The sequence below is a fragment of the Mustela nivalis genome (assembly GCF_964662115.1).
Source record: "Mustela nivalis genome assembly, contig: HAP1_SCAFFOLD_595, whole genome shotgun sequence".
Lineage (NCBI taxonomy): Eukaryota > Metazoa > Chordata > Mammalia > Carnivora > Mustelidae > Mustela > Mustela nivalis.
Window position 1 is genome coordinate 226,437 of NW_028136067.1, and position 12,857 is coordinate 239,293.

The following is a 12,857-nucleotide window of genomic DNA, read 5'->3' on the forward strand; positions in this document are numbered from 1 at the left end:
TTATAATGTTGAGACGTCCTTGACTCATTTAATATTTAGTAGTTTGGTGTTTAATATTTAATATTATATTTAATATTTAGTAGTTTGGAGACTACTAAATATTAAATATATTTATACTATACTATATTTATATACTATACTATATTTATACTATTATATTTAATATTTCTAAGTGTTTGGAGACTTTCTCACTCTCTTTGTTCTTTGTTTCTAGTTTAATTCATTTATGTCAGGGAATGTATTTTTGTGTGATTTATTTGATATGTGCTCAAGTTTGTTTTGTGACATAGAATATGATGTATCCATGTGCAGTTTAAAAGAATGTGTATTTTACTGTTGGTAGGGTGTTACATAAATGTCAATTAAATTCTGTTGCTTTGTAGTGACATTAGGTTTTATGTACACTTTGCTTGTTTCCCCTGTTTTAGTTCCAAAGATTAATGAGAGAGGAGTATTTGATTCTCTAATTATAATTGTGATTTTGCCTACTTCCCCTTTCCATCTTGTCAGTTGTTGCTTTATGTATTTTGAAGGTCAGTTATCAGTGTACACATTTAAGATTCTCATGTCTTCTTGGGGCGCCTGGGTGGCTCAGTGGGTTAAAGCCTCTGCCTTCAGCTCAGGTCATGATCCCAGGGTCCTGGGATCAAGCCCCGCATCAGGCTCTCTGAGCCTGCTTCCTCCTCTCTCTCTGCCTGCCTCTCTGCCTACTTGTGATCTCTGTCTCTCAAATAAATAAATAAAAATCTTTAAAAAAAAAAAGATTCTCATGTCTTCTTAATTGCTTTTTGTATCTATTAATTTTCTATGCTTTCAAGCAAAAATTTAATACAGAATGTCCAGCATTCTTTCAGTTAGTGTTTGTGTAGTATATCTTTCCCTGTCGCTCTTTTTAAACTTATGATATCATTATATTTGGAGTGAGTTTCTTGTACAAAGTACATAGTTGAGTCATACCCATCTGTCCTTTAACGGGTTTGTTTGGACCATTTATATTAAATATAAATGTTGACAAGTTCAATTTAGTTTTACCATTTTATTATTTTTTTCCTGTTTCTTAGGCTTTGTTGTTCTTTTCTGTCTCCTTTGGAGTTAAACATTTTTTAGTATTCTATTTTTGTCTCTAGCAGTTCCTTGGTTAGTTATTTTAGGAGTGACAATATATACACTTAACTTTTCAGAGTCTGCTCAGAATCTGCATTTTAACCACTTGGACTCCTATGTCAAAACCTCGCCAACAATTCTGTCAGTTTACCAAGTGCTCTTCATTTATTGCTGCCAAATGTATTCCATCTGTACAAATTAAGAGCTCTATGAAATAATGTTGTATTTTTTGCTTTCAACCAAAGGTATATTTAAAATAACTCAACAGGAGAATAGTCTATTATATGTACCCCAATATTTACCATTTCTCAAGCTGATTTTATACCCCTGAGATCCCAAATTTCCTTCTAATAGCATTTCACTTCTGTCTGAGTCTTCCTTTAGAAAGTCTTTTAAAGTATCTTCTGGTAAGGAATGCTTTTAGCTTTCCTTCATCTGAGAATTTCTTTATCTTCATCCCTGAAGGAGATTTTTGATGAATATGGAATTCCAGACCAACAGTTCTTTACTTTTAGCCCTTGAGAAATGTTTTGCCACTTCCTTCCTGGCTTCCATATTTCTACTGAGAAAGTCATGGACTTATGAGTAGGAGTTCACCTACAGATGATGCATCACTCTTCTCTCTGGTTGATTTCAAACATTCTTCATTGCCTTTGTTTTCAGCAGTTTAATATTGATGTGTCTGGAGGTGAATTTGAGCTTATGTTTCAAGTTCATCCAGCTTATCAAGTCTGTTTTTTGCCAAACTTGGACAATTTTCAGCCTTTTTTCTTTCCTTTTTTTTTTTTTTTTTTTCAGCACCACACTATTCTGTCTGCTTCTGGATGCTCAATTACATGAATGTTAGATCTTTTGTTGTTGACTCAGAGTTCCCTGAGGCCCTGTTCATTTTTAGATTTTTTTCTTTCTTTTGATCAGATAAGTCATTCCTATCATTAAGGCCACTGACTGTCTCATCTCAGATCCACTATTTGGCCCACCCAGGACATCTTTTATTTCAGTTTCATATTTTTCAGTTCTAAAGTTTTCATTTAGCTCTTTGGATATCCTATTTCTTTGGTGAATGTTCTTTTTCTATTTCTTACAAAAGTGTTTATGATCACTTGTTAGAGTTCTTGTGTAATAGCTCTTTTAAACTATTTATCAGTTCGTTCTAACCACTGTGTCACAATTGCATTAGTAACTGTTGATTATATTTTCCTAAGCCAGCTTAGATTTTTCTGGTTCTTTGTAATTTTGGATGACTTCCTATATATTTTAAATATTATATTAATAAATTCTGGGTTTTGTTTAAATGTTGTGGAGCATGTTGATTTCATATATATATGCATAGGCATATATAAAAATTTTATTTTATTTATCTTTTTGTAAGACAAAGTGTTGTTTATTTTCACAACAAATAGCTTTTAGACTAGAGGGTAAATAAAATATATATAAATAAAAATAAAATAAATGCTAAATATATTCTTAGGTATGGCAGAGAATTGGCAAACCAACAAATTGCAGAAGTAACAAACATGCTATATTTAAAAGTTGAGGATTTTTCATGATTTTCCATGTCTGGACAGATCTCAGAGTTATTGTAAATAATAAGAGTATGCAACCATATTTGAGCACCTTAGATAAGAGCATGAAATGTATTGACTGGAGTAAATCCTGAGAAACTCCACACCCTGTCACTTCATGTGTGCCTGATCTGGAGACTCATCTGCAAAGATGTCTGAGAAAACAGCTTGGAGGTAGTATAGCAACAAAGCTATACCAATCTATATCTTCAAGAATTTTGGATCATTCCTGTTCATCTTCACTTGTGTTCCTGCTTAGACTCCACTAAGAATGCCTGTTGAGCTCAAGGTCACTCAAGCATGGTATATATTTTGTGGTTTCCTTGTTAAATGTCAGACCAATGGAAGTCAGGACACCTGTTTTCTCATTTCAAGAGGAGACTCAGTTCTTTTTACAATGTCACAACATTCCAAAAGGCTTTTGCATGGCTTCACGTGAGTTCTGAATCATATTATATAAATGTAGGCATGGCTTTACATTACAAGTGTATAATAAATGTGTTGTATTAATATATTATCTTTTCATGGAATTTGTATCAATTTAGAACACACTGTAAAAGTTACATTATATGTTCAAAAGCTTTCTTAACTTCTAATACACTATAGTCTATGCTCTCAGGACAAATATAAAAGGATCAAGGTTCTCAAAGTAGTTTTGTATTCAATTGGAGGATTATTTTTCTTAAGTATCATATGACTAAAATTAAAATTATTTTTAGAAAATTGCCATACGCCTTTAGGCTTCAAAAGGTCTCATGTATTTCTACTTTCAGTTCATTTTTTTAACATCTAAGTTTTTCAAGTGAGAGGGTATTTTTTAAAGTGTATTTATTTTCTAGAGGCTCAGCCATTTTCTTTTTTTTTACTGTTTTTTTTAAATTTTTTAAAAATTTCTTTTCAGCATAACAGTATTCATTGTTTTTGCACCACACCCAGTGCTCCATGCAATACATGCCCTCTATAATACCCACCACCTGGTACACCCATCTCCCACCCCCTTCCCCTTCAAAACACTCAGGTTGTTTTTCAGAGTCCATAGTCTCTCATGGTTCACCTCCCCTTCCAATTTCCCTCAACTCCCTTCTCCTCTCCATCTCCCCATGTCCTCCATGTTATTTGTTATGTTCCACAAATAAGTGAAACCCTATGATAATTGGCTCTTTCTGCTTGACTTATTTCACTCAGCATAATCTCTTCTAGTCCCCTTCATATTGCTACAAAAGTTAGGTATTCATCCTTTCTTTCTTTCTTTTTTATGATTTTTTTTATTTTTTTAATTTTTTATAAACATATAATATATTTTTATCCTCAGGGGTACATGAATCGCCATGTTTACACACTTAACAGCACTCACCATAGCACATACCCTCCCCAATGTCCATAACCCCAGGGTATTCATCCTTTCTGATGGAGGCATAATACTCCATAGTGTATATGGATGGAGCACATCTTCCTTATCCATTTGTCCATTGAAGGGCATCTTGGTTCTTTCCAGAGTTTGGCCACAACCTGAATAGACTGATATCTAGTAACAAGATTAAAGCAGTGATCAAAAACCTCCCAAAAAACAAGAGCCCAGGACCTGACGGATTCCCTGGGGAATTCTACCAAACTTTCAAAGAAAAAAATAACACCTATTCTCCTGAAGCTGTTTCAAAAAATTGAAGCAGAAGGAAAACTTCCAGACTCTTTTTATGAAGCCAGCATTACCCTGATCCCCAAACCAGGCAAAGAACTGACCAAAAAGGAGAATTTCAGACCAATATCCCTGATGAATATGGATGCTAAGATTCTTAACAAGATCCTAGCAAACAGGATCCAACAGCATATTAAAAAGATTATCCACCATGACCAGGTGGGAGTCATCCCTGAGTTACAAAGATGGCTCAACATTCGCAAATCAATCAATGTGATAGAACAAATCAATAAGAGAAGAGAGAAGAACCACATGGTCCTCTCAACTGAAGCAGAAAAACAATTGACAAAATCCAGCATCTGTTCCTGATTAAAACACTTCAAAGTACAGGGATGGAGGGAACATTCCTGAACTTCATAAAATATATCTATGAAAGACCCACAGCAAATATCATCATCATCCTCAATGGGGAAAAGCTCGCAGCCTTCCTGTTGAGATCAGGAACACGACAAGGATGCCCATTCTCACCACTCTTGTTCAACATAGTATTAGAAGTCCTAGCAACAGCAATCAGACAACAAAGAGAAATAAAAGGTATTCAGATTGGCAATGAAGAAGTCAAACTCTCCCTCTTCGCAGATGACATAATTCTTTATATGGAAAACCCAAAAGACTCCACTCCCAAACTACTAGACCTCATACAGCAATTCAGCAACATGGCAGGATACAAAGTCAATGTACAGAAATCAGTGCCTTTCTTATACACTAACAATGAAAATACAGAAAGGGAAATTAGAGAATCGTTTCCATTTACTATAGCACCAAGAACCATAAGATACCTGGGAATAAAACTCACCAAAGAGGTAAAGGATCTGCACTTGAGGAACTACAGAACACTCATGAAAAAAACTGAAGAAGACACAAAAAAATGGAAGACCATTCCATGCTCTTGGATCAGAAGAATAAACACTGTTAAAAAGTCTATACTGCCTAGAGAAATCTATACTTTTAATGCCATTCTGATCAAGATTCCACCTGCATTTTTCAAAGAGCTGGAGCAAATAATCCCCAAATTTGTATGGAATCAGAAGAGACCCCGAATCGCTAAGGAAATGTTGAAAAACAAAAATTAAACTGGCAGCATCACGTTACTTGATTTCAAGCTTTACTACAAAGCTGTGATCACCAAGACAGCATGGTACTGGAATAAAAACAGACACATAGACAAGTGGAACAGATTAGAGTGTCCATATATGGACCTTCAACTCTATGGGCAAATAATCTTCGACAAAACAGGAAAAAATATACAGTGGAAAAAAGACAGTCTCTTCAATGAATGGTGCTGGGAAAATTGGACAGCTATATGTAAAAGAATGAAACTAGACCATGCTCTTACACCATACGCAAAGATAAACTGAAATGGATAAAAGACCTCAATGTGAGACAGGAATCCATCAGAACCCTAGAGGAGAATATAGGCAGTAACCTCTTTGATATCAGCCACAGCAACTTCTTTCAAGATATGTCTCCAAAGGCAAAGGAAACAAAAGCAAAAATGAACTTTTGGGACTTCATCAAGATCAAAAGCTTCTCTACAGAAAAGAAAACAGTCAAGAAAACAAAGAGGTAACCCACGGAATGGGAGAAAATATTTGCAAATGACAGTACAGGCAAAAGGTCGATATCTAGGATCTAGAAAGAACTTCTCAAACTCAACACACACAAAACTGATAGTCATATAAAAAATGGGCAGAAGATATGAACAGACACTTCTCCAATGAAGACATACAAATGGCTATCAGACACATGAAAAAATGTTCATCATCACTAGCCATTAGGGAGATTCAAATTAAAACCACATTGAGATACCACCTTACACCAGTTAGAATGGCCAAAATTAGCAAGACAGGCAATGTGTGTTGGAGAGGGTGGGCTGTCTCTAATGGCAGTCCAGTTTTCAAAGCCTTTGCAGCATGACTCAGCTCTGCCTCACTTGTGCATGACCCAGTGGCCAGCCTAGGTCTTGGGTCTATAGTTAGGACCAGATCCATGCATGTGTCTCTCTGAGATGAGCCCAGGACTTCATAAACAACATGTAGTATGCTTTCCTGAATGGCTGCCTCCCTCTGCTCTTCTAGGTACTTTCTGGTCCCCTGGTCTCCCTTGTCAGTCACAGAACTGGAAAACAGGCTCTACTGAGACTGCTCTGTAATGCTCTCCTATGCAACTGTACCTGGTCCATTGCGAAGCGATGGGTGAGTGGAGGAAGAGAATAAAAATAAGAGGAGTCTTTCCATCATCTCTGAGCCACAGCTGCCCTATGCAGGGCAAAAGTCCCCTTCTGAAGTCCTGGCTCTTGTGCGTTCCCTGGGCAGCTTCTGCTGTTATCGTTATGGGTCTGCCTAGATAGAAAAAGAGGGAAATGGGATTCCTGCCCTTCCTGAAAGTTAGGAACTTTCTGTTCCAGCCTCTAGCCAGGGCTCAAAGGCTTCTCATGGAACTTCTGTCCCTGACCCAGTGCCCACGTCTGGGTTGACCGACAGATACTGGAGGGAAAAGTAAATGATGCCTTCTGGTTTCTCCTCCTTGCCTCTCCTGGCTTGCTAGAGCCCTGAGATAACTGTTTCAGGCGTGCTGCCCAGGTTTCATAGGGGGACTCGTGGGAGAAGTGAGGTTGGCGTGCTTAGTTCGTCCTATCCGGACACAGAGTGTGGTCTGCTGTCTAAGGTCATGAGTGGGAAGAACAATTCTTCATACTATCTTCCATCAAGGCATGTTCATATGTTCTTTACACTGTGACTATCCACCTCTCAATATTTTTGTCATCTGAAGTAGGAAACTTCCATTTTCTGAATGGCAAATCTCAGAAATGCCAGGATTTCTCCACATGGCAACACCTTCTATGTGACCCTGGGAAGGGATGGCCACCGCAGCCTTGGTAGATGTTGAATTTTGGCCTCTTCTCTGATACGAGTGCCACTGGAGAGTCTGGGCCAGAGAACTGACGTGCCCTGACTTTTCCCTCTGGCCGTTCTGTGGCGTCTCCGCTAAGTGGGAAGAAGCAGTTGCAAGTAGGCCAGTCAAGCCAGTGGGTGGGGGTTGCTGGATCCAGTTTTGAAATTCAAAGTGATATGATTTGTATTTGTGGATGAGTCCGATGTGTGTTAAGAGAGGAAAGAAGTTATAAGTGGCTGTTACATTTTCCGTCTAAGCGAAAGGAAGCATGGAGTTGCCATGTCCTGAGTTGGGGAAGGTTCTCGTGGAAAAACTTTTTTTTTTCCTTCTTTTGGACAAATTGTTTTGAAATGCCTGTTGAGCCTAAGCAGCTGGGTGGCAGAGGTGGGAGTGCAGGGAGACAGCCTGGGGTATAGTGATGACAGAATCATTGACATCAATGTGGGATTTAAAGCCATGAGCCTATTGGGAACAGCTCACCACTGGAGAACAGAGACAGAGGGCTGAGCACACAGGCCGGGGGCACCACAATAGGATGTCACTGGCATGGGGAGGAAGGAGGGAAAACCCAGAATGTTGTGGGTAAGAAATCCACATGTAGTGGGAGGGGTGAGGACAGTTAGGACCACTGAGGTTCGCAAACTGTCAGAGGGTGACAACGAACAGACAAATGATGGCTTCCATCACCCCGTTTCTCAGTATCTTACCAGTTTTAGGCATCTCAGCACTCATCCAATACTTACTCCAATTAATTAATTATCAAATGACTAGATTTTGCTGACGGTGATCAGTGTTTCAGATCATCCCACCAACATTCACAGCAATAGTCTGACTCAAATACTACAGAGGACACACACTCCGAAGGTAATACAATATACCTCCTTTTTTTCTCAAGTAGAACGACAATACACACTTCTTTTGTAAGTTAACACATTCCTAATGAGATGCAGAGTATTAGCATAGACAGTGTTCTTACTGACTCAGGCAGCTACATGTCTCCTAAAACACTGACATGCATTTCCAGGGGTCAAGGCAGTTCCTCTTGCCACTACTTACTGTCCCTGGAGCAGAGCAGAGGCCCCAGCGCATAAGCCGCTTCTGAATGTGGTTGGCCTGTGTCTCTCATCGCAACCTGAGTGACTGGCAGGTGCTCCTTATGGGAAAGAACTACTGTGTCACTGGTCCTATAAAACAAAAACGACCACCTTAGTGTTATTCTGAATGACATCCAGAGAAGGAGCAAATATTCTCTTACTGCAGCGCAAGACATGGTAAGCTAAATTTGTAAATACGTAACAATAAGGAAATCAAAGGACTCATCTGAACTCTGACATAGTAATGTACTCAATAAGGTTTGAGGATCCAATATCCTTGTTCCTCTGCGTGACCACAGAGAAAAACGGGCAGGGCTGAAATCATAATCGTCAGTGCGAGCATGAGATTATATTTCCCTGCAATGAAGCAGCTCGAGGCCCTTTCCCATTTGCCCGCCTTGTGAGATTTAAATGCAAAACTTACTTGGCTTTGTTAAAAACAAAACAAAACAAAACAAAACAAAACAAAAACCAAACCACCCAACTGAAAAGATTTAGGTTTTCAATTCCTAGATTTTTCTTTTTTAACTCAATTTTCCAAATTACTATCGTGGTTACTAGGCCTTTCCTTATGTATTGATGCCATCCATTAGAAAGAAAGAAAGATAGAAAGAAAGAAAGAAAGAAAGAAAGAAAGAAAGAAAGAAAGAAAGAAAAAGAAAGAAGGAGAAGGTTGATTAAACCAAAGTGAAGGTATGATACAATATGCTCTTAAAATTAATAATTGGGGAAATGCAGGGGAAGAGCTAGTCGTGACTGTCTATATCCATTCATTCAGCTAACATTTGGTGCAAAGTGACCCCTTGCCAGGTCCTGCGTGTTGGGGGCATGGGCATAAGAACCACCATCAGCGTCACCAAGGAATCTAGTGGATATTACATATAATGACAGAAATATACTTGTAATATAATACAATCACATAAGTGAATATTTAGGACTGAATATCTATAGTTCCAATGTAACAAAAACCAGACTAGAGCCTGAGGTCCTGAGTAGGAAGCAAGCTGTGCCACCAACCACCGCTCTGGGCAAAGAAAGAAGATTCTTCTGCACCTTGTGAGCTGCTCATGTTTTTACGTCCTGCTTCAATTATGTATGTACTTTGGATTTAGAACAAATAACAGTGTGTCTAATGTATCCTTCAGGTGCCCTGCATCTGTGTAGAACCTAGAAAGTTTCAGTTTCTAACAATTATAAAGCCCTCACTTGCTCTGATGTATACAAATGGAAGCAACTGAAACTGATGTTTTTGCAAGTCAAAACAATCAGCATGGTTCCAATGGTTCAGGCTAATAGCTTTGCTTCAAAAAGACCCTGCATCACTTAATAATTAATCATTCCAATTCTGTTGAGGCATCAAAAATATTCTTTCGAGGTAGGAAGATTTGAAATTATTAGCATTTTTATTTTGCTTTAAAAATTGACAAGGTGACTGCCAGTGCATATTGGCAAGATATCAAAAATTTGAACTAAATATCCTGAAAGTTCAGAAACATTTGTTTTGGAATCAGATGGTTTCCAAAAATCAGATGGAACAAAACCCCAGGGCTTTATCTGTAAGGCCCTGCAATTTCTGTGCTTGGAAGCACACAGGCAGGTCGTCCCAAACACGGAACTCCTGGTTTTATTGGGAATGGCACAGGTCACAAGCCAGAAGGTGGCATGGATGGTGGGGGGGAGTCAGTCTGAATAAATACTTCTTATAAATGTGGGGCTAACACAACAAAATTAATTCCTGGTGTTAAGTATCAGGAAATGTTACAAATAAGCATTTTCATTCCTGTCATTGTTATTTTGGTAGAACATCTAGAGGGAAAATGTAAGGGCATTAGTTATTCATTGAGTAACCCTGAATTTTAAAGAGCCATTTAAAAGCTACATTTATAATGCAGTGAAAAGCTACACTTTAATTGTTTTTAGCAATGACAAAACACAGAGAGCCCTGCAAAAAAACCTAAGGGAAATCATAATGGGTAATTGTGTGTGTTAAGGCAGATAATCATAATACATTCTTTTTTAATTCTGTTGTTTGCAAAGTAACTTCCTGAGCCTGAGGAAATTTTAAACAGCTCAGAACTGAGAATTCTTTCTCAGCACAGGTCATTCCCAAATGCCCACGCTTCACGTAGGACGAGATTCATTGCCAGGGTCACCAGACTCCTTCGAAATCGCCGAACTTCGTTACATCTCAGGATTTTCCTTGCCTCTCCATGTTTCTCTCTTTTCCCCGAAGGCCAGAGTGTTGCTCTCTAGGCCCGGCAGCTCTCACGGTAGGTTCCGAGCACTCAGTGACGGGACTTCCAAGGCCGCTTCCTCTTGGTCTTCCGTTCCCGGCGCTCTAGACGCTGCTTGCGCGGGCTGTTTCGCAGAACACCTTTTCGCAGGTGCAGCACAGCCACAGCGACTCCTGCGTTCTGGGAAAGGCTTCAGGGAACACCGAGTCAGCTTTCCCGTTTCCTAATTGTTCTGGAGAAAGCGAGCCTGGGGACCAGGGAACCATCGCCGCCCGGAGCTCCCTGTTTTGAAAGCTCCCGGGCTCGCTCTCGGGCTGTGCTGTTCCCTTCCTTCATCCCGTAGGAAACGCCCTCCGTCGGGAGCCTGCGGTCCCCTGACACTCCAAGTCCTGGGGGGCCAGTCTCCCGTCCTTGCTTCCACCTTCAGGACTGCCATGGACCACTGCTTTCCCACGTGCATCTTTCCAGCGTCTCACCGTCCCAAACACTCAGCAAATAACTGGCATTGGAATGAAATGGAATCAAGAAAATGAAGTTTTTCCCACTCATGGCCGTCATGTGATATTTCCATTTAGATATACCTTCTTATAATCTCATAATAAAACATAAAAGTTCTGCATATTTCTGTTATCTTTATTGCAGGATCTACAGTCTTCATGCTGATTTTGCAAGTGGTTTTCATGATATTTTCTTACGGTAATAAGCTCTTTGTAGGAATTCAGTTATTCTAAGATTCAGTGGGAAGCCCTACTGAATTCTCATTAATTTCAATAATATTTGTGTCTATCCTCGGGATTTCCTGGTAGGCAACTATATTTTCTATGAATAATGTCTTCATTTCCTTGATTCTAATCATTTGTGGCTTTGAAATGCCACCTATATTTTTGTCCCTCTGTTAATCATTTCTAACCTCAGTGTCCTGTAATCAGAGAACTTGTCCATACCATAACAACATCTGTAAAATCTTTTGGGTTTTGCTTTATGAAACATTAGGAAAATCAGTTTGCAAAAATGTGCCATGTGTGCTTGAGAAAATTATATACTCTGTAATTTTCAGGGCCTACGAAATCAATCCATTGATTCCATATAAAAATATTCCATATCCTTTATAATTGTCATCTGCATGATTTACCAGTTGCCAACAGATGGATGTCTAAACCTCTCCTTACAATGGTTGATTTGTATATTCCTTCTTTCAATTCAGGCAATTATTTTCTATATACATTTTGAGTCATGTATGTTAGAAACATACAACTTTAGGATTACTAGGGGGTTTTGGTGAAATTAAAAAGCATCATTATATGGTAATGCTAATCATTCTATATTAAGACTTCAAAATTTTGAGGTGCCTGGGTGGCTCAATTGGTTTAACATCAGACTTTGGCTCAGGTCATGCATGATCTCATGGTCCTTTGGTGAGCCCCAATTCATTGGGCTCCCCACTAAGCAGGGAGTCTGCCTCTCCCTCTGCCCTTCCGCCACTTATGGGCACAGGCACCCTTCCTCCCTGTCAAATAAGTAAAAATCTTTAAAAACATAAAAAAGACTTTTAAACTTAAATTACTTCTGTGCACATTTGTTTCATAGGTTGTTTTAAGATTTTGCGTTCAACATTTCTAGGTGTACAAACAAGATATACTTATTTTTAATTCAAAATGACCTATCTGCACTTAAATGGCTGTTTTGTCACATTTATTGTGTCTAATTACTCATAATATTCTTTTTTTTTAAGATTCCATTTATTTATTTGACAGAAAGAAAGAGATCACAAGTAGGCAGAGAGGCAGGCAGAGGGTGGGGCATACTAAGTAGGCTCCCCGCTGAGCCGAGAGCCTGGTGCGGGGCTCGAACCCAGGACCCTGAGATCATGACCTGAGCCAAAGACAGAGGTTTAACTCACTGAGCCACCCAGGCACCCCCGTAATATTCTTATGTCATTTTGTTGCTTGTTGTTTCTTCTTCCTTTTTAAATTTTATTTCCTACCTTCTTTTGAATTAACTGTTCTTAAAATCCTGTTTTTCCTTCCTTCCCTCTTTGGATTTGAGTATTACACTGTTTCTATTCTTCAGTGCTTACACTTGAAATCCTAATGCATGCACTATGAGCCATTTAATGCTGACAAACTTCTACAAAACAAGTTTTTAAATTCAATCATATTCTTATTTCTAACCCTGGCTGTAGTCCTGGACAGGACCACTCCCTTCTGTTTCAGTATGGTACATGCCTGACACATGACTAGTGTCTTGTATTTGCCTCTTCTGTGTCTGT

The 12,857-nt window shown here is 38.9% G+C and overlaps 1 pseudogene across 1 annotated transcript in view; it reads right to left on the reverse strand.

The window, feature by feature from the left end:
* The window catches only part of LOC309857279 (contactin-associated protein-like 3), a 46,455-nt pseudogene that overhangs the window by 26,557 nt on the left and 7,041 nt on the right, over positions 1 to 12,857 (reverse strand). Inside the window, exon 4 of the transcript in view lies at positions 8,317 to 8,444. The product of the transcript in view is annotated as a contactin-associated protein-like 3 (transcript). The remainder of the gene's footprint in view (positions 1 to 8,316; positions 8,445 to 12,857) is intronic.